This window comes from Triturus cristatus, chromosome 11 (assembly GCF_964204655.1).
Source record: "Triturus cristatus chromosome 11, aTriCri1.1, whole genome shotgun sequence".
Lineage (NCBI taxonomy): Eukaryota > Metazoa > Chordata > Amphibia > Caudata > Salamandridae > Triturus > Triturus cristatus.
The window spans coordinates 669252149-669274841 of NC_140594.1; positions in this window are offsets into that span (position 1 = coordinate 669252149).

A 22693-nucleotide genomic window follows, 5' to 3' on the forward strand; every position below is an offset into this window, starting at 1 on the left:
AGCAAGCAGGGGCATTGGATGGCATAAATGCAGTTGGATGTCCTGCAGTTAGTCATGTCTTTCATGTTGACGTTGAAGTCATTGATGCGAATATTGTTACCGACTATGGCATTGGCGCACGCGTGGCACGTGCCACACTTGTGATTGCCATTGATGGGGACATTCCCCTCAATAGACTTTTGCATCCAGCCCTTTGGCTCAGGTTGTTTGGCTCTGACTATGCAATTTCTTAAATTTGTATTCCTGCGAAATGCAAACAGAGGTTTGGGAATGTGAGCTGTTTCCGAATCTAGATTTCACAAGTGCCATTGTGAATTTACAATTTGTCTGATTTTATTATTCATCACGGAATGTTTTGTGACACAGACTATCTTGTCTGGCTGATTCTGAAACTTAGGTTGAAACATGGAGTCACGATTGTAGAAACGGGCTCTCTTGAGAGCGTTCCTTACCATTCTGCGGGGGTATCCTCTTTGAATGAATTTTTCTTTCATGGTTTCAGCTTGGAGAAGGTAGTCATTGATGGTAGTGCAATTTCTGCGCAAGCATAGGAATTGGCTGAATGGTATTCCATCCTTCTGGCTCCTCGGGTGGAAACTATCGAAATGGAGGAGTTTGTTCCTGGCTGTGGGTTTAGTGTATAGGGAAAAGCAAAGTTTGGATTCCCGATGTTCGACCCAGACGTCAAGAAATTCTAATTTGGTGGTACTCGTATGTGCAGTAAATCTAAGATTGACGTCAGCCGCATTGATTCATTCGATGTATTCATCGAGGGACACTTGGTCACAGGTCCAAATGAAAAAAATATCGTCAATGTACCGGGACCAAAGACGCACATTCTCGAAAAAGGGGGCGATTTCATTGTAGATGTTACATTGCTCGAAGTACCCCATATACAGGCAGGCAACACTGGGGGCACAGGCAGCCCCCATGCTGACTCCCTGAACCTGTTGGTAATAGTTCCCATCGTATTCAAAGAAATTTTCCTCTAGAACTATTTCCAGACACCGAGCTAGGAATCTGCCATTGTGTAAGGTTTGATCTTTTTCAATAATGCTGGTCACAACCCTGCAAGCTTCTGTTTGGGGGATATTCGAGTACAAAGATTCAACGTCTAGGGTAACCAGGATTTCCTGTTGAGGGTTGTATTGCAAACCTTCTAACTTTGAGATAAAATGCCCTGTGTCTTTCACGTAAGAGTGTAAGGATTCCACCATAGGTTGTAAAAATGTATCGATGTATTTCGATAACGGTTCCGTAGCAGAGCCTATGGTGGAGACAAGAAATTGTGCTTCTTGGATGCAAATTTCTTCTCTATCAATTGCTTGTTCGACTTTATACAGGATCCTGCGTTTGACCCTGGGTTCTGGATTAGACACGATTTTAAGATAGTGTCTAGGGGATCCAAGGAGATCCAACATTTTCTCTTTGTAATTTTTACTGTCAAAGATGACAATGCCCCCCCCCCTTATCGCAGGGTTTGACCGTAAGGTTGTTATTGGTTCTGAGGGATTTAAAGGCGGCATTTTCTTCTTTAGAGATATTGTATGTAGGGGTAGGGACAAATTTGATCGCCTTCTGTACCTTGTTAAGGACAGCTTTTTCAAAAAGACTAACCTCCATGCCGACCATATCAAGTCCTGGGGTAAAGGTGGAGGGAGGTTTGAAGCCTGATTGATTGTCAATATCTGTATTGAGGCTCCTGTTTGCAAAGTATTTTCTCAATCTAACTTTTCGGAAAAAAGTGTGTAAATCTCTAAGGAGATCGAATTTGTTGATTCCAACAGATGGTACAAAGGATAAACCCTTAGAAAGCAAGGACACAGTGGAGCAGTCCATAGATTGAGATGATAGATTGAAAACAGGGATTCTATTTATGTCCTCCAATACTGACGTTGACGAGTCTGAATGTATCTTTGGGGAGGGGCTTGCTCCTGATATTGACTTCTGTATTGTGGATTCAAAGCTGAGTCCTGGTATTGTCCCCTGAATTGGGAATTCAGAGGTTGGATTTGGAAGCGATTCTGGTATCTGGGGTGGAAATTGCCTAAAAAACGATTTTCTGGTGTCGGTCTGTCTGTCACTTGTCTGTGTTGTGGATTGCTATATGAGGGGCCTTCACTATCTGAATCTGTGGTGTCAGAAAAGGTAATGACTCTCTTGTGGCCCCAAGATGAGTAAGTATTATTTGCGCTTTACCGTGCTTGTGTTTTCTTTCGCATGTGCTAACTTTACTAGCGATTATGCTAGGCCTTTGCTCCTTTATTTAAGTTTGAACCTTCGCTTAAAGACTACATCTGTATGTTTATGTACCCAGCAGATTTAATTTATGCAACGCATCGACCTTCCGTCTGAGGCCAGAGCGATCCCGCCTGTGTCTTCATTTTGACTTGCACGCTATTTTTATAGCCTATAGCCTATTCAGGTGAGCGGGAAAGGTACCATGTTTGCGAAATTGTTGCTTCAGAGTACCCATGAGGTTCTCTGCCCCCCCCTCCCCCCCCTACTTTTCTTGCGAAATTCTTTGATTGAGTTCCAATTCTGCGTAAGAAATCTGCCATTTATCATATGTATATTTCCCAATTAGTTTTTCCTTTAATTTTTATTTGAATTGATTATGGTGGCTGTATAGGATACTCTAGTGTTCTCGTATTTTAACATTCTAATATTTCTTCAACCTTGATAAATTGCTTCAGTTACGTTTGTTTTTGACACTTATGACTTATGACCTTTGTATGATATGCTTTCATTGAGACTAATGATGTTATTAAGCTATTGACTTTCGCTAGAATCGAATGTTGATTTGTTATTTTATCTTTGTTAGGTCCCAGCATAATACCCAAACTACTTTATTTGGTCCTTGTTCGCCGTGAGGAAGGTGGCACCCACATTTCGGTGCGTTCACCGAAATGCGCGTCGGCGCTTCCATGAGGCCCACCCATCTCCTTGGATTTTGAACATGTATTATTCAGCACAGTATTGAATGTATGACTTTGTATATATATATTGATTACTGTGGTTTTTGGGCCTCTTTGGGTCATTTAGACTTTTCATTTGTAGATGTGTGACATTTGTATTTATGATGTGGTATGATATCGGTAGGAGTCTGTAAGCCTGTGTGTGTTTGATTATGTTTGGGGCCTCTCATGCATATATACTGTTACTTGATGTTTTTCTTACAAATTGTAAATAAGCCAATGCATAGAATTTATTTCTCTGAATCTGACAAAAGTGGAAAATAAAATATTTACAAATTCTTTTTTTGGCTATATGCTGAACGTTTTTTGATTTTTTGCTTGTTGGTTCAGCTTAAGTGTCGGTATACTAATAAGATGATACATTGTACATTTTGAAAGATACAGGTAGAGAAACTTCCTTTCACAGTGTAGGCCAGGGACATCAGACGCACCACAGGAGGTGGAGCCAGCATTGTGGAGGGAAGGCACAGCCCTATTCAGGTCCCAGGTGCAACTCCTCCCACACATCTACATGCAGATCTCTCTATTCAGCCCTGTGCTGACTCACCCTGTCTCCTGGAATCCCCCAGGCCCTGTCACTCACAAAACCAGACACACAATTCACAACCTAGCAGAGGCAGGCTTGGACAGTTAGGCAAGAAAATACCTACTTTCTAAAAGTGGTATTTTCAAACACAGAATTTTAAAACCAACTTCACTAAATATGTATTTTATCATTTTAAGTTCAGGCATACTAAACTCGAATTTCTACCTTGGTCCCTGGCTTAGTTAGGATTATAGGATTTTAAAATCAAACTGCCCATTCTGGCCTATGGGGAACAGGTAGCCTTGCAATAGTGAAAAACAAAAATGGCTGTAATTCACTATTAGGACATGCCACACACACCAGGGCATGTCCTACCTTATACTTACAATGCACCCTGCCCTTGGGCCTACCTTAGGGGTGTCTGATATGAAGATAAGGGAAGGTTTAGGGACTGGCAATTGGGTGCACTTGCCAAGTCGAGATTGCAGTCAGAGACTGCATACAGGCTCTGCAACGGCAGGCCTGAGACACGCTTTACAAGCTGCTTCTGTGGGTGGCACAACCACTGCTGCAAGCCCACCGGCAGCATTTGATTTACAAGCCCTGTGCCCAAATGGTGCACTCTACTTGGGTCTAACAAGTAAATCAAATAACTCAATCATGGAGTCACTAATCAATACATCAATTTAACATAGGGAGCACTTACACTGTGGCATTGAATAGCAGTGGCACAGTGCCCAAAGCATCTAAAACCAGCAAACAGATCAAAAGCAGAGGAAGCAATCAGATAGAATGGAAGGGAAACTCACGCCAATGGTACCAGGTCTAACACCGCCACTAATTTGCAATTTATGGCCATTGCATGAAAAGAAGTTATTCAAAATCTCATGTTTTCATCTTTGGTTTGACATATAGTGGCCTGGCAAGGGTGCAACAGGCCCTAAAGCAAGGACAGAAAAATGCACCTGCTTGCTTGTTTCTGTAAGGATCTTACCCGGTCGAAGTTCTGCAGGGACGTCAAGGAATACCAACTTCAGATGTAGAAAGGTCCCAACCTTCCACCCCAACCTACTGCCTCTATCAATCCCTAGAGCGCAGAGGAGGTGGCGGAAAGAGGGGAAACAAAACAAGGATAGAGGGGAAAACACAGGAGCTGCGGTCCTCTTCCTTCCTTTATCTGTGGATCTGTGTCTGTGTTCATGAAACAGGGTTCTGCAAAAGGTAAAGAGAACAATATAAGAGGCCCTAATGCCCCTACAATAACCCTGGGAAAAGCCCCCCCCTTGTGTAGCTTTCCTATTTGGTTACCTTATTGCTAGTAGCCGGTTAATATTTATAGAATTACACAGGAGAACTGAAGAGGTCAGGCAAGGCAAAGCAAGTCGTAATTCCCCTTCATACTGTAGTGGATGTAGGTCGTCCCTATGACAGAAAAAGGAAACCATAGAGTAATCCACCCACGGAACCTCTGAAGAACCCCAATTCCCCCTTAATCACTTATCTTACACGGGGAATCCGGAGGTCATCACAGATCGAGGAATCTTACAAGGCTCCTGTAGAGATGTATTCAGCTTGATTCCGGAAGAGGAAGCAGGGGAAGAACTCAGGAAGAAGGACACGGATCAGGTGGCGTGAGCTAGACAGGTGCCTACCTCAGGGGTAACTGGTAGGCCCACGGCTGGTGTCCGGGGAGGAAGGAGACAGGGCAGAGACACCCGGCCGGCCCGCGGGACACAATCCGGCAAGGTGGGCGGAGCGCTCTGACCCTTGAACACCAAGATCCCGAACCCGGAAGAGTCACGTCCAGTCAAACCATGCCGAGAGACTCCGCACAAAGCGGACTTCAGTACCATAAAAAATAGGAAAACAGAGCTCTGTTATATGAGAGAAGGCTCTCAAACGTACGCCTGAAAAAGGGGGCGCACTAACGACCACACAAGAAGAGGTCGGGGTAGCGAGGAAGTCCAAGTCCTACGAGACGAACGCCGAAGCGCCCACTCACAGGGCAACCAGGAAACAGGAAACAGGAAGTTCCGGGAACAGCCTGCGGGGCAACACTAGAACGCGAAGCCCCGAGGCTTCCGGACGTCAGGCTTTTCTACTGGTTCGATGCTATCGCGCATGCGCGATAGCTAGACGCTATGGGGAATCCGCTCTCAGCCTGGTACCGCTGGTCCCGGCAATCATGACAGTACACCCCCCCCAACACTCCCCCCACCGGTTTGGGCTTGTGAGGATGTCTTCTATGGAACAAACGTATCAATCGAGGAGCATGGACCTGACTGGCAGGTTCCCATGTGCGGTCTTCAATTCCATACCCCTTCCAGTGTATCAAATACTGCAAACGGCGTCTACTCCTTCGAGAGTCAATGATGGATTCCACTTCGTATTCTTCCTCTCCGTCTACCAACACCGGAGCAGGGTGAGAAGGTAGGCGAGTGCCGGGTTCCACAGGTTTAATCAGTGATACATGAAAAACGGGGTGTACCTTGATGGTTTCAGGGAGTTTTAGTTCCATTGCCACCGGATTGATGACTCTAGAGATCGGGTAGGGTCCAAGGAACTTAGGTCTGAATTTACAAGACCCCTTCAATGGAATGTATTTGGTTGACAACCATACCTCATCCCCCTCCTTATACTCTGGTTCTGTCTGTCTATGTCGATCTGCTCCTTTCTTGTAAGCTGCCTTTGCTTGGTCTAAATTAGTCTGTGTCAGCTGATGTATATGTTGGATATCGTGAATGAACTCACTAACTGCCGGTGCGTTACAAGATGATAAACTCGGAGAGAGAAAAGCCTTTGGATGATACCCAGATGAACAAAAGAAGGGTGTGTATTTCGTGGATGCATGTTGGCTGTTATTATATGCGAATTCCGCCACCCACACTATCTTATCCCAATCGCTGTGTGAGTGTAAGGACTGACTCTGCAGGTACTGTTCAAAACACTGATTGACCCTTTCGGTCTGCCCGTCTGTCTGTGGATGGTGGCTAGATGACAGTCTCACATCAATCTGTAGTAAGGAGCATAGTTGTTGCCAAAATCGGGAAACAAACTGGGCACCCCTATCTGAAATTACCACCGAGGTGAATCCGTGTAACCTGACCACATGCTGTAAAAAAACAGTGGCAAGTTCCGCTGCAGTGGGTAATCCCTTTAGGGGGATGAAGTGAGCAGTTTTTGTGAACAAATCCACTACTACTAACAGTGTGTTATGACCCTTGGAAGTAGGTGGGAGTTCTACAATGAAATCTAACGACACCGTGTGCCATGGAAGAGGAGGAGTGGGTAAGGGTTGGAGCAACCCTGTGGGGTTTTGATGAGATACCTTGCTTTGAGCACATACATGACAAGTCTTAACGTATTGCTCAACGTCTTTTCCTAGGGTAGACCACCAAAACCGGCGTCGCACATTGTCAATGGTTTTCTTAATTCCGGGATGACCGGCCAAAGGATGAGAATGACACCACTCTAAAGCTTGTTTTTGCAGGTCTGGTGTAGTAAGGACTATTTCCTCCCTGTACATACGTAATACCATCCCGACTTTCATGTTCTGCTGTCTTAATCAGTTCCTGCCCCTCTTCACTTTGTTGTTCCCTCACTACTTCCATCAGGAACTCCTTTTCAGATAACACTCCTATGATCTTGTCTGGCGAGATGATTAGGGGAGGTTCCACCTGTTCTTCTTGTATCTCGAACCCTAATCGGGACATAGCATCCGCCTTACCGTTCTTTCTACCCGCCCGATATTGTATTGTGAAATCATACTCACTAAAGAACTGGGCCCAACGGAGCTGTCTCATGGATAAGGCCTTAGCTGATTTTAAGAATTGCAAATTACAGTGATCTGTATACACAGTCACCGTATGTTTGGTTCCCAGCAGGTATTGTCGCCATTCTTCAAAAGCTTTCTTAATGGCTAGTAATTCCTTGTCTCCCACCGCATAGTTCACCTCCGCGGGGTTTAATTTGTGTGAAAAAAACACTACTGGATGCAATTCTCCGGTGTGCTTATCCGCTTGTGATAGTACCCCACCTACCGCGACTTGAGAGGCATCTGCCTCCAACACAAATGGATAACTCTGGTCTGGGTGTTGAAGTACTGGGGCCTGGGTGAATGCCTTTTTTAGGGTTTGAAATGCTTTATCAGCCTCATCTGACCACACAAACGGAATTCCCTTCCTGAGCAACCGTGTGATCGGTGCCACTAATCCTGAAAAGCCATCGATAAAGCGCCGATAAAAATTGGCAAAACCTGTGAATCGTTGGATATCTTTGACCTTTTGGGGAGCAGGCCACCGTGAAATGGCCTCCACCTTTTGTGGATCCATTCGCAACCCCTGGGGAGAGATAATAAACCCCAAAAAGGGAACTGACTGCACATGAAACGTACACTTTTCCAACTTGCAGTACAGCTGATTGTCCTGCAAGCGCTGTAAAACCTGTCTTACATGCGGTATGTGTTCTTGTAGTGACTGCGAATATATCAACAAATCGTCGATATAGGCAATCACACAGACGTCCAACATGTCCTTTAGCACTTCATTTATGAAGAACTGAAAAGCGGAGGGCGCATTACAAAGCCCAAAGGACATTACCAAGTATTCGAACAGTCCATACTTGGTACAAAAAGCCGTCTTCCACTCATCCCCCTCCACTACCCATACCAAATGATACGCCCCCCGTAAGTCCAATTTAGTGAACACACGGGCGTCCTTTACTCTATCTAGGAGAGCGGAGATGAGTGGAAGAGGGTATCTGTTCTTTATGGTTATTTTATTTAAGGCCCTGTAGTCTATGCAACAGCGTAGACCCCCTTCCCGTTTAGGGATAAAGAACAGAGATGAAGAGGCAGGGGATTTGGAGGGACGGATGAACCCTAAGGAAAGCATGTTGTCTAAATATTCACGTAAATAAAGATTCTCCTTTTCAGTCAGGGAGTAGACTCGACTGAATGGTATCTTGGCTCCTGCTTGAAGGTCAATACGACAGTCGAAGGGTCTGTGAGGCGGTAAGGAAGTGGCCTCCTTTGGGTCAAAAATAGTGCTTAAATCTTGATACACCTCAGGCAACACTTCTTCCTTCTCCGTAATCATAATCTCCTTGTTTTGACTTAGAGCTAGGGTATGTGCCTTGCAGCACTCTGGGCGAAACCGTAAGGTGGCCTTATGCCAGTCTATGAGGGGATTATGTGTCCTTAATCAGGGTAGGCCTAGGAGAACAGGAAACTGCGGTGACTGGATCAGATCGAATTCCACCTGCTCAACATGATTAGATTCTAGGAGAACCTTGATGGATTCGGTCTTATGTGTGATGGGTCCCGACTTTAACACACTCCCATCTATAGTGGTGACTGTCTCTCCATACCCTTTGTCTTGTGGTTGAATGTGATGTTCCTGAGCCCATGTCTTATCCATAAAATTCCCCGAAGCCCCTGAATCCAGCATAATTTGAGTGTTAGCCTGTCCTTGCTTCCAGAACAAATCAGCTGCGACAAAGAAATGACCAGAAGAAGGCGCTATGGGGTCGGAAGAAGAGACACTCAAACCTGAATAACCCGAAGTCCTTGTCTCACAGGTCTCCGGGCTTCCTAGTTTTCCGACTTCTTGCTTGGCACCGGCTTGGTGGGACAGGATCTCAAAAAGTGTCCCGCCTTACCACAATACAGACATAGCCTGTTTTCTCGCCGCCGGCGTCTCTCATCTGGAGTCAGAGGTCCTCTCACAATACCAATCTGCATCGGCTCCGCTTCCTCTCCAGTAGAGGGGAAGTCAGGTTTTTTCTCCCTTATTGTCACCACCCTAACCTCTGTCTTTCCTCTCTCTTTCTTACGTTCCTGCAGACGATGGTCTATTTGAACTACAAGATCCATGAGGTCCTTACAGGAACGGGGAAGGTCCACTATGTGAGACAAGGCATCCTTGATCTCCTCCCTCAGCCCCCTATAGAACAGAGTACCGCGTTTTTCCTCGGGCCAACCAGCCTCAACCACTAACCGCTGAAAGGAAGTGATGTAGGTGGCAATCTCATTGGTCCCTTGCTTTAGGGAGAGCAAATCCGTATCGGCCGTGAGAGTATATGTATGTTTATCAAATAATTTCTTAAATTTGTCTTTGAAAGCCCCATAATTCTGTAAAAGAGGATCATCTCTTTCTATTAACGGAATTGCCCAATTGGCAGCCGACCCCCCTAAGTACGATATTACAAAGGCTACCTTAGCTTGATCAGTGGGAAAACAGGGAGCTTTGCAAGTGAAATGCAATTGACACTGGCTAATGAATGTGGCGAATTTGGAGGAATCGCCAGTAAACCTCTCAGGTGGGGCAAGAGGGATTGTGGGAGGAGTAGTAACCTGTATTATGGGAGCGGAATCCCTAGAACTGCCTTCCCCCTGTCTCTCCCTCTGTATAGAATTCACCCGTAAGGCCAACGCCTGGGTCTCTGCCTGGAGATTCCCAATCATGTTGGCGAGATCCGCCAACGTCACTTGTTGTAATTCCATGACGCCCGGGCAGAACACACCACTTGGGCTTCGCGTTCTGTAAGGATCTTACCCGGTCGAAGTTCTGCAGGGACGTCAAGGAATACCAACTTCAGATGTAGAAAGGTCCCAACCTTCCACCCCAACCTACTGCCTCTATCAATCCCTAGAGCACAGAGGAGGTGGCGGAAAGAGGGGAAACAAAACAAGGATAGAGGGGAAAACACAGGAGCTGCGGTCCTCTTCCTTCCTTTATCTGTGGATCTGTGTCTGTGTTCGTGAAACAGGGTTCTGCAAAAGGTAAAGAGAACAATATAAGAGGCCCTAATGCCCCTACAATAACCCTGGGAAAAGCCCCCCCCTTGTGTAGCTTTCCTATTTGGTTACCTTATTGCTAGTAGCCGGTTAATATTTATAGAATTACACAGGAGAACTGAAGAGGTCAGGCAAGGCAAAGCTAGTCGTAATTCCCCTTCATACTGTAGTGGATGTAGGTCGTCCCTATGACAGAAAAAGGAAACCATAGAGTAATCCACCCACGGAACCTCTGAAGAACCCCAATTCCCCCTTAATCACTTATCTTACACGGGGAATCCGGAGGTCATCACAGATCGAGGAATCTTACAAGGCTCCTGTAGAGATGTATTCCGCTTGATTCCGGAAGAGGAAGCAGGGGAAGAACTCAGGAAGAAGGACAGGGATCAGGTGGCGTGAGCTAGACAGGTGCCTACCTCAGGGGTAACTGGTAGGCCCACGGCTGGTGTCCGGGGAGGAAGGAGACAGGGCAGAGACACCCGGCCGGCCCGCGGGACACAATCCGGCAGAGCGCTCTGACCCTTGAACACCAAGATCCCGAACCCGGAAGAGTCACGTCCAGTCAAACCATGCCGAGAGACTCCGCACAAAGCGGACTTAAGTACCATAAAAAATAGGAAAACAGAGCTCTGTTATATGAGAGAAGGCTCTCAAACGTACGCCTGAAAAAGGGGGCGCACTAACGACCACACAAGCAGAGGTCGGGGTAGCGAGGAAGTCCAAGTCCTACGAGACGAACGCCGAAGCGCCCACTCACAGGGCAACCAGGAAACAGGAAACAGGAAGTTCCGGGAACAGCCTGCGGGGCAACACTAGAACGCGAAGCCCCGAGGCTTCCGGACGTCAGGCTTTTCTACTGGTTCGATGCTATCGCGCATGCGCGATAGCTAGACGCTATGGGGAATCCGCTCTCAGCCTGGTACCGCTGGTCCCGGCAATCATGACAGTTTCTTAGTAAAAACAGGTGTAATGGGGTGCTATGACCCACTGAGTTCTTTGAGCCTCAGCCACTTCAGCTGCTGAATCATTAACAGCTACGCCCCTGTGCACACATCACCTAAAATGCTGCTATTCAAATACCACAGTGAGTTCTGTAGTACAATGCAATTTCTGATACTTTCCCTCCAGCAGCTTTTCAAAGACAACCTGCTCTTCATGCACAACTGCCCTTTTTAAGTCCATCAAATAACACTTGAAATCGTATTATTATTATTTTTTAAATATTTTATTTAACACGTTTTCCCCCCTCTTCAACCAGGAGCCCAAATATCAACAGTACAAGTCTCAGCCTCCCATCAAGTCCCCGACTGCTCAGCCCAGCATAGGAAACTCCAGACCGCTCCCTTCCTGGAGTTGGATTCCCAACCTGCCAATGACAGAGGTGGAGCGGTGGTTGTGGGTCTGAGGGGGCAGTGGCGGTTACTACTTAACGGAGGAGGCAGGGAGGGGGAGGTCGCAATGAAAACAAAAACACTACCTGCAGGCTTGCCGCCACCTCTCGGTCCTCTTCAGTCGACTCCAGAAGCAGGAAGCACACTGCCTCCCAGACTCCCCTAGCCAACCACAACGCTGTTGTCACCAGCATGACAAGAGCATTGTGATTGGTCTCAGCGCCATAGTTCGGCGCGCTGTTGTCACCAGCATGACAAGAGCATTGTGATTGGTCTGAGCGCCATAGTTCGGCGCTCAGACAGGGACTGGGAGCCTGTACATGTCCACCCAGGCTGCGCAATACAGCCGGGTGGAGAACATGCTAAGCGCACATGACTGTTTGACCAGACTAAGATGGCTGGCCAAACCGTCATGCGCACTTAAGAGAGTGCCCACCTCTCCTTCCCCAGCTCCTGTAAAAGCCCAGCCCCACTGTGGCGCGGTGGAGAAGGAGATAGCAAGACAGTGAATGGTTGCTGGAGTGTTTTATTAAAGGACCCAGTACTACAGGACAGTGTCTTTAGAATAATAGAAAGATAGAGGTCCTCTTCACTCTCTTTCGTCAGAGAGCAGGATTCCTCCGGCTTCAGGCTCCCGAGGACAGGAGGGGTTGATTACTCCATGCAATGATGCCAAGGTCCGTGAATCCAAAATAAAGAAAAGAAAAGGAAGGCACGGTCAGGGGAGCATTTCTGTATTTTAAAACTAGTCAGGGACTGTACATCCGACCAACACCGTGATTCGTGCTGGTTCTTTTTCCCAGGGCTTTACGCGCTATGAGGCTTTGTCGGTTCTCAGCGTGCTCAAGTCTATTCTGGAGCCCCAGTGTGTCTGCCCCTTACCCCCGCTCTTCCCATACCCCACACAGCCCCCAGCTGGCCTCGTACCTTGTGGATCCACAACCCTCCTGGGCCGTGGCCGCTTTTAGCACGGTGTCAGGAAGGGTCCGGCTCCCCCTTTTCGTCGTCCTTGGGCCTCCCAACGAACTGTAGCTCTTCTCTCTCATCGGGGCAGGTCAGCGGTTCTCTGAGTTCCGGTGCAATGTAGAAGGTCTGGACGTCCCGTTCTCCTACGAACTTGTCAGCTGCTTCTCTCCGGCGTCTTCCAGGCGAGTTCACCATTCCTCTCGTCTCTTCCTCTTTGAAGCGGAGGGGATCATGTGACCAGGTCACATGGTCGGCAGAGGGAGCCTTCGGTGGAGAAGCCTTAAAGGGATAGTGTTCGACAGGACCAACAGCCAGTGCCTGAAAACAGAGGAGGGGACATGGAGACAGGTAAGGGGGCAATTGTTCGTGCAATAAGTCCAAGGAGGTAGGGTCATTATTCGGCACTTCGTCACACACCCCTACCTCAGCCTGATCCCGATCGGGGAACAGGGTGACACGGGAAAGGAAGTCCGCGTTCCCGTTCTCGGAGCCCTTGCGGAGGCGAACCTCAAAAGAGAAGGGCTGCAGAGCCAGGAACCAATGCAGGATGCGCCGATTGTTCCCCTTGTTCCGGCTCATCAAAAGGAGCGGGGCGTGATCAGTATAGAGGATGAAATGGGAACCCTCAAGGTAGTATCGTAACTTGTCCACCGCCCACTTGATAGCAAGACACTCCTTCTCTATGATGGGGTATCCTTGTTCCCTGGGATACAATTTTCGGCTTAAAAAGAGGATAGGGTGTTCTAGCCCGTCAGAAGACACCTGGGACAGTACCGCCCCCATCCCATGTTCAGATGCATCAGTTTGTAACAAGAAGGGCTTGGAAAAGTCAGGAGAACTTAATATGGGACCAGACTTGATGGCTTTTTTCAATGCAAGGAAGGCTTGTGAAGCTTTGGGAGGTGGGTGAAGGAGGTCCCTAGTCTTTACATCCTTCTTTAGCAGATTGGTAAGTGGTGTGGCCAGCTCAGAATACTGGGGAATGAAACGGCGATAATACCTAAGGAGGCCCAAAAAAGCCCTAACCTCCTTCTTTGTGACAGGGAAAGGGGATCGGGTGATTGCTCTGACCTTCTTTTCTTGTGGCTCTATGTGTCTGATTCCTAGGAGGAACCCTAAGTATTTCACCTTCTGAAAACCCGCATTTGACTTTTTCGCATTGATATGCAAACCCGCTGACTGGAGAGCCCGAAGGACTAGATGGCAATGTTGGAGGTGTGACTCCCATGTGGGGCTGTAAATGACAATATCGTCTAAATCTGCAGAGGAGTATGCTTGGTGTTCTGCCAGCACTCGATTCATGAGATGTTGAAAAGTGGCAGGTGCCCCGTGTAAACCGAAGGGTAAGACGGTGAACTCAAGCAAGCCAGAAGGCGTGGAAAAGGCCGTCTTTTCTTGGTTTTGCGGGTTCAGAGGCACCTGCCAATACCCCTTCGTGAGGTCGAGAGTTGTGATGTATTGTGCCTGGCCTAGTCTTTCAATTACCTCATCTACGCATGAGAGGGGGGCAGGAATCACATTTCGAGATCGTGTTGATGGCCCTGAAGTCTATGCAAAACCGGACGAATCCGTCCGGTTTTGGTACCAACACGATTGGTGAGGACAACTCGCTTTGTGAGGGTCATATCACTCCTAAGGCAAGCATGCTTTTCACTTCTTTCACTATGGCCTTCCTCCTGGCGGCAGGGATACGGTAAGGTTTCTGTTTAACAATCTTTCCGGGCTGGGTGTGAATGGAATGTTCGGCTAGAGAAGTGTGGCCAGGAGATCAGAGAACAAAGGGGCAAATGGAGATAGTGTGCTTTGTAAAGCTTTCCTCTGTTCTCCTGTTAGCTCCTGGTTGACTATCAGATGGTTGAGAGTGCTATCGTGATCGGTTACAGAGTTGACGAGGTTGAGATCTTTGGGGAGAGAACCCAACCACTTTTTCAAGAGGTTGATATGGTATAACTGGGTTCATCTGGGAGTGGTTTGGATCTGATAGGAGGTTAAGCCAACCCTTTTTAAAATCTGATATGGACCCTGCCACGCTGACCTTGCTTTCGTGACCCCAGATGGCGTGAGAACCAATACTCAGTCCCCTACCTTCAGATGGCGCCATCTCTTTCCTCGATTGTAAAACAGTTGTTGCTTGATTTGTGCATTTTCTAAATTCGCATCAGCGAATTCTCGCAGTTTCTATATGTGGGTACGCAGGCCCTGAGTGTACTCTAAAAGGATTTGGTTTCTTCCTCCTTCTCCTGTTCTCAGAACTCTTTAGTGATCTCTAGAAGGCACCTGGGTTCCCGACCATAGAGGATTTGGAATGGGGAACAGCCCAGACTAGATTGGGTCTGGCTATGGACTACGTATAAGGCCAAAGGAGGAGCCTATCCCACTCTTTCCCTTCCACACCCAGGAGTTTTTTTTGTGTCAGCTTTAGGGTGGAATTATAGCGCTCACATAAGCCATCGGTTTGGGGATGGTATACAGAAGTCTTTTTGTGTGAGATATCCAGGGACTGGCATACTTGTTTCATTATTTTTGATTCAAAAGGGGTCCCTTGGTCCGTGAGTATCTCACGTGGGAAGCCTACTTGAGAAAACAATTCTAGGAGTCTGCCGCTAATGTTCTGGCTGGTGGGAGCCCGTAAAGGGAAGGCCTCGGGGTATTGTGTGGCGTAGTCCATGACCACCAATGCGTAGAGCTTGCCCTTATTGGTTCACGGGAGCGGACCCCTAAGGTCCATGCTTATCCTCTCAAAAGGGCTACCTACAATGGGAAGGGGTTGCACAGGTACAGGAGGGGGCTTGTATGGGTTTTTCCTTTGGCATATTTCACACTCTTGACAAAACATGGTGATATGTTCAAATATACCTGGATAATGAAAGTGCTGTAAAAGCATGTCTGTTGTCTTCTGTGCTCCCCTATGACCCGCTGTTAAATGAGAATGTGCAAAAAAAAGGATCTGATCCTGGAATTTCTGAGGAACCACAAGTTGGGGGTATCGCCTTATTTAGCCAACCTATAGAGAAGCTCATTCTGTATCAGGAAAAAGGGGTATACAGGTGTCTGGTTTGGAGGGACTCGTCTGGCGTGATCCCAAGCGGGCTGGAGAGTGGGGTCATTCCACTGATTATAGCGAAAACTTCTATCAGAGAGCCAGGGGGCTTGGGTAAGGAGGAAGGGACGTGGCGGTGAGTGTGACTGTAAGGTTTTCTTAAGGAGTATCAGGAAAGACGGGTTTTCCTGGCCTAGGATAATTTATTTTGGGAGAGAAGGTAGAACCCCAAGGTTAGCTTCTATCATCACCCCACTTGGAAGGGAAACGGGCAAACAGATCAAGGGATCGAGTTTGAGGTCTCCATGCACGCATCTGATAGGGACCACCTGTCCAGTTCTATGAAAAGACGGTTTTACTAGGGACTGGTGAATAACCTACTGTCGACAGCCGGAGTCTAACAGGGCTCTGATGGTCACTCCACCCACAGAAACACTCACGTAAAAGCTGGGTCCCATTTCGTCAGTGTACAAGATGGACCGAGGGACATAGCCTATGTCCATTGGTTCTTCTGGAGGCTTTTTCTGGGGACAATTCCTAGCAATATGCCCCCAATCTCCGCACTTGAAGCACTGGGGACCCCTAACAGGAATGGGTTCTGGACGATAGTATCGGAATTTCGAGGGCTCGGAACTTGGTTTCAGGGTCTTTCGCTCCGCTCTTCCGGTGGGAGCAGGAGGGCGTAGAGGCTTCTTGGTGTCCCATGACATCGTGCGGGGTTGTGCCTGGTAGAAAGACGTTGCCATTTCCACGGCCTGTTCAACTGTCAAGCGGGTGTGTTGTTTCAACCAACGTTGTATAGGATACGGTAGGGCTTCTATGTATTGTTCAAGGTAAATAAGCGAAATGATTTCTTCTTTTGTTCTCGTTTGGGGCTTCAGCCACTTGTCCGCTGCCGCTTTCAGCTTAAAGTACAGAGTTTTTGGATTATCTGCGGGTGTTCCTCACTCCTTTATGAATCGAACTGGGTACGCTTCAGCGTCCATTCCGAGGTGATCCAGAATGATCCCTTTTATCTCCAGGTAAGGGGTATGGCCATTTACGTTCGCCACTTGATATGCGGCCTGGGCTTCCCCTGTGAGAAGAGGAGCCAGAAAGAATGGCCACTTGGCCCCCGCCCAGCCTGATGCTTTGGCTGCTCTTTCAAAGTTAAGTAAAAACGCATCGGGGTCTTCACCTGTTACGTATTTTTGAAGGGAAACATTAGGCCCAGTCCCAGCGCGGTTTTGTAGTTGGGCCATCAGTTCTAGTCGGTCATCAGGACCTTTTCTAGCCGTTAGGCTTGGTTAGTCATAGTGTCCTTAAAAAGTTCCCTGTCTGCATGGGCTGTCGTCATCTGTTTTTCTACCGCCCATTCCAGCTTCTCCTGACCGCGTATGAGCTGCTGAATTAAGTTCTCAATTCTCTCTTGGAGGCGTAACTATCCCACTTCTGACGCCACATGTGGTGCGGTGAAAAAGGAGATAGCAAGACAGGGAATGGTTGCTGGAGTGTTTGATTAAAGGACCCAGTACTATTGGACAGTGTCTTTAGAATAACAGAAAGATAGAGGTCGTCTTCACTCTCTTTCGTCAGAGAGCAGGATGCCTCCGGCTTCAAGCTCCCGAGGACAGGAGGGGTTGATTACTCCGTGCAGTGATGCCAAGGTCCGTGAATCCAAAATAAAGAAAAGAAAAGGAAGGCACGGTCAGGGGAGCGTTTCTGTATTTTAAAACTAGCCAGGGAGAAGGAGTGAGAGACTGTACACCCGACCAACACTGTGATTCGCGCTGGTTCATTTTCCCAAGCTTTACTCGCTATGAGGCTTTATCGGTTCTCAGCATGCTCAGCCTATTCTGGAGCCCCAGTGCGTCTGCCCCTTACCCCCGCTCTTCCCATACCCCTCACAGTCCCCAGCTGGCCTCGTACCTTGTGGAGCCACAACCCTCCTGGGCCATGGCCGCTTTCAGCGCGGTGCCGGGAAGGGTCCGGCTCCCCCTTTTCGTCGTCCTTGGGCCTCCCAACGAACTGGAGCTCTTCTCTCTCGTCGGGGCAGGTCTGCGGTTCTCCGAGTCCCGGTGCAATGTAGAAGGTCTGGACATCCCGTTCTCCTACGAACTCGTCGGCTGATCCTCTCTGGCGTCTTCCAGGCGAGCTCACCATTCCTCCCATCTCTTCCTCTTTGAAGCGGAGGGGATCACGTGACCAGGTCACATGGTCGGCAGAGGAAGCCTCCGGTGGAGAAGCCTTAGCAGCTGGGGCCTGAAAACAGAGATGGGGACATGGAGACAGGTAAGGGGGCAATTTTTCATGCAATAAGTCCGAGGAGGTAGGGTCATTATTCGGCACCTCGTCACACCTACCCTGCACCTATAACGTAAACCAGCTGAGCCAGGATGGAAACATAAAATGATAGGAACATTGCGTTATTATCATTTTACTTTTCCTTTTAGAACTGATCAGAGAGCAGTGGGGTGACACTCCTCCACCTGAGGGGGTGAGGTCGGAGGGGGGCATATCGAGGGCAGACCCTAACTCCCAAGAATTGTATTTTATGGAAGTTAATGAAAGCTGCTCATGTTTGCTTGAAACAAGCAGCTATTGTGGAGAATCGCAGTCAACTTGTCCATAGCGCACAGGTTCAAGGAGTTGCGCCACCACTGCTCTTATGCCAGTCGTTCTAGTCCTTTCCACCTGCATACTACTATCAACCTCCCAGATGCAAACCACTGCAAGATGACTCTCCATGCCACCGATGCCAGCGGATATCAACCCTTATCAACTTCCCCAAGTAACACCAACACAGGGTCGAGTTGGAGATGGACATTGGTAATCTCGCTAATTGTCTGCACTTTGTGGGCCTTGAACCCTTGAACTGGTCACAGGCCCACACTCACCACATATGGCTGTAAGTACCTTCCTCAGGGCACCTCTTCCAGTACAGACCAGAGCCCCAAACATTGCCCTCTGAAGAGTCGGAGTCATATACCATTGGATCATCAATTTGTAGGTGGTTTCTTTAGAAGAATGGCAAACAGAAGACTTTTCTGCCCGTCTCCAGATCAGTATACAGGAACTCTCATGGACCTCTATATCAATATCTTCTGACCACCTTTGTATATACGACAGTGTCTATATGGTCGTGGCATCTCTAAAATGTTATACAGTCTAGTGATTGCTTTCTATATCTCCCCGTGGTGCAATGTTTCCTCCAGGTGAGTCATTTCTCAGATGCATTCCTTCTTGACCATTGGAAAACGTGCCTAGTGAAGCAATTGTGCATTTCTATACAAATCGCTTGGGTCAAGAAAGAAATTGTTAGTGCACCCATCCCTACTTTTCAGGGAATCTCCATTGAACAACATACCCAATCGCTCTTCGCTATCCCTAGGTGTCAGTTACTCCAGGTGGAAATTCAATATTTCCCATTAGTGGTGTGATGAAGGAGGAGTATATTGTGGCATGGTGAATTTGAACTCCCCGCCAAACCCAATATTGTAGTGTGATTTAAGTGGATTGAAGTAGAGCTCCACAATGAGTATGTAAACATGGAGGTAGCCGCAACAAATTTGCACATGAGATTTTACAAGCTGCTTTGTCCACTAAACACCAGGGTTTGTCAACAGTTGCAGCTGTGCTGCTGATCCAAAGGTATGAGCCCCCAATTCAACCACTTTCCACACAGCTCATACGCAGTGATGGGAACTGTGCATGCCCACAGTTATCCCGGAGTTGGGGTGACTTGATAGAAGCCATTAGCACAGGCCCTCTGCAAGCCAAGTAGGCTGCCACATATAATAATGTAAATATTGTAATCTGTGAAACAAGCCCAGGTAATGTGTCGCTATTTCCACTTTCTAAAGGTCCCAACAAGGCCATATCCCCCAGCTTCTCTGGATAACCACTAAATATAGCAGAACATGGAAACATCCTTTAGTACGCAGGCAAAACCACTCAGTGCCCTTACAACACAGGCACTGCAAAGACTGCGATGTTACCACACGTTACTTTAGCACGGAAGTCGTTACAATGACTTGCTTTAGGGAACCCAGAGTCAGACTGGTGTTGGATTTTAAGTCCAACACCTTACCTACTGATACACACACTGGAGTTGGAATAGTAAATTATACTATACCGAAGTCCAGTGCTTCCCTAAAGGACGTTGTTGTAAAGACTTGCATGCTAAAGAAACGTGTGGTAACAATGCAGTTGTTGTTTAGACTGTGTTGTCAAGGCATGCGTGGTTTAGTCATGTGTGGTTCTGTTATACAATCAAGAGAGCACAGTAACTATCTACTCCGGATCCAACGGAAGCAGCACATTCACCACCAGTGAGCACGCACAGCAGCAATATGAAGGTAGTAGTAGAAATGAGGAAAGGAGAATGACAGAGAGAAAATAGCAACACTGGCGACCACCAGTCTGACATCACTTCTGCTGGGCACTCACCTCTGCAGGTCCAAGTGTTTAAGGGAAATAGTAGATATCTTTGCAATTTGCCATGAAAGTCCTACATGTAACTCTACCAGTGAATGTATCTCTATGTAAACAACTCTCCATGCTGTAATGTGAAACTTGCTATTTCTGGTACTGAAGCATAATTAGAAATGAGTATCTTTATGTAAGTTCAACAGCACTTCTCCCCTATTAGTAAGATGGCTACCTCAAGCTTCATAGCTATGCACGGTCTACTGAAGATAAGATCAGTTTCTACTTGACTTTGATCCACTGGAAAAGTAATTGTTATTCATCAATAGTCTGCAGTTTCCATCATTCCAGTTCATATATCACTTGCTAAGAACTCTTAGCACCTTACACATAATCATATATAAATATCAGGAGCAATATTATCTTGACATGACAATTCTACCAATGTCATCACAGGCTCAATCGGCAAGTTCAAATGGAGCAATATCTAAGGGCTAGATGTACATAGCATTTCTGTGGTAGCAAATTGACTGGTTCGCAGAATTGGGCCGTTTGCAACCACAAAGATGCTTTTTGGGATGTACAAAGCCCAAATTACTATTCGGTAGTTTGTCACTGAATCGCACTTTGGATTTTGTGATTTGTTATTGGGAAGGGGAGTGTTGAGGGCATCACTTCCTAATACCAAATTGAAATAATATGTAAATGTTTCGCAACCGTAATGCGGTTCCAAAATGTTTGCAATTTACAGCCATTTGAGAGATGGTGGTAACCCATTCTCAAAGGGGAAGGGGTCCCCAAGGGACCCCTTCCCCCTTGAGTAACGTTGGCAAATTATTTTTCAAGAGCTGGCAGTGGTCTTACAAACCAATGTCTACTCTTAAAAAAAGAAACTTAAAAGTTTCAGTTTTTTCTTTTTAAACGCATCCCATTTTCCATTAAGGAAAATGGTCTGTGTTTAAAAAAAATTGCCCTATTTAAAAACAGTCACAAACATGGTGGTCTGCTGACCCCAGCAGTCCACCATCCCTGTGATGGCAGCAAATCGTAGTGGGTCACATATGATAGGCTTTTTTGCGACCCTCTACAAATTGCTAATGAAACTCAAGAGTTTCATACATTAGGAATACCAAAGTCCTAACTGATATTCGAAAAAATAGCAATTAGGAAAACACTGTTTTGATATTTGGACACCTAGCTCTAAGTCATTACCAATGTTGAAAGTCAAAAGTTCAAAATAGATCAAAGTTCATTTTCTCAATACAACTTAATTGTCAGACTGCTTCTCTGTATATCCAAATGTCTTCCAACAAGCTCTCAAAGTACCATTCTTTGCAAAAAAGGAAATACTGAAATCAAGTTGCAAGGTCCTCCCTGCAGCGAAATTGTTTCACAATTGTCTAGGAAGGATGCTGTGGAACACGAGGATGGTTATACTCGGTAACCCAAGATGTTACCGGCTGTGACTAAACAAGTGAGAGTTGAGGAGCTACTGGGAAATGTAGTTTGTCATTGGGGCACCATTGCGTAGGGTGTTCTAGATGCATACAGAGCATTACACCAGTCAGTGCCAACGTTCTGTGAACCCCACCAGCATTTCATTGTCTGAAAAAGACTCAGTGCAGGTGGATTTGAACTTTTTTATCCTTACACCCACTGAGCTATAAGCTGTAATACTTCCTAACAATAGCCAGTGGTAAGATAACTCCTTCTTTGGGCATAGTTGTAAGGATCCCCACAGAAGAGAGAATTGTTCAAAGGTACTCCATCTTTGTTCCGAACTGCTTACGTCATAAACCTCTGAGAACCTCAAACCAGCCATTTCTCCACCTGCCACGCTGAGATAAAAAACAACAGTAAAGGTTTTTCCTTTCTTAGCTTATCACACCTCCCGGTACGCAATGGGATCCCTTGAGTCATTTTAGAAGCCCAAGTGGTGCATGTTATGCTATGCTATACTGTGTTATGTTATGTTATGTTCTTAAGCACCCTGTCACTCATGACAGTATTCTGGAGCTAAGCAGTTGTCTGTGCCTAGCCCTGCCTAACGCAAGATGGATAATTGAAAACCTAGGTCTTCAACTTCTTGCAGAGTTCAAGAAGGGAGGAGGAGGGTCTGATGTGGAGAAGGCAGTTGTTACTCTCTTTAGGAGCGATGTAAGAGAACGCCCATCCTCCTGACCTGTTTCTGTGTATGCATTGGATGTGTGTGAGTAAGAGTCCTGTGAAGCCACAGTGTCTTGGGGGTTGGTGAATGGTGCTGCGACTGTTTGGGAGGTTGCCTTAGTTGTGTATTTACTTGAATGTGTGTGTGTGAGTAGTTTCGAATGAGCTAATTTGTGTATTAGCCGTCAGTGCCTCAAGATGGCCGACATGGTAAGAGCATCGGAGCTGTCCGTGGGTATAGCCTACTATACCCACGGACATCCACGCCACTTTCCCCCTGGAACTGAATAAGAAATCAATATCGTAATATCGCGCTGCAACATCGTAAGAGAAACGGCCGAGACGATCGCGCAGCCGCACTACCATGGGAGGAAGAACAATCGGAGCGGACAGCAGCATAGGTGGAGCATGCTGCTCGTTATC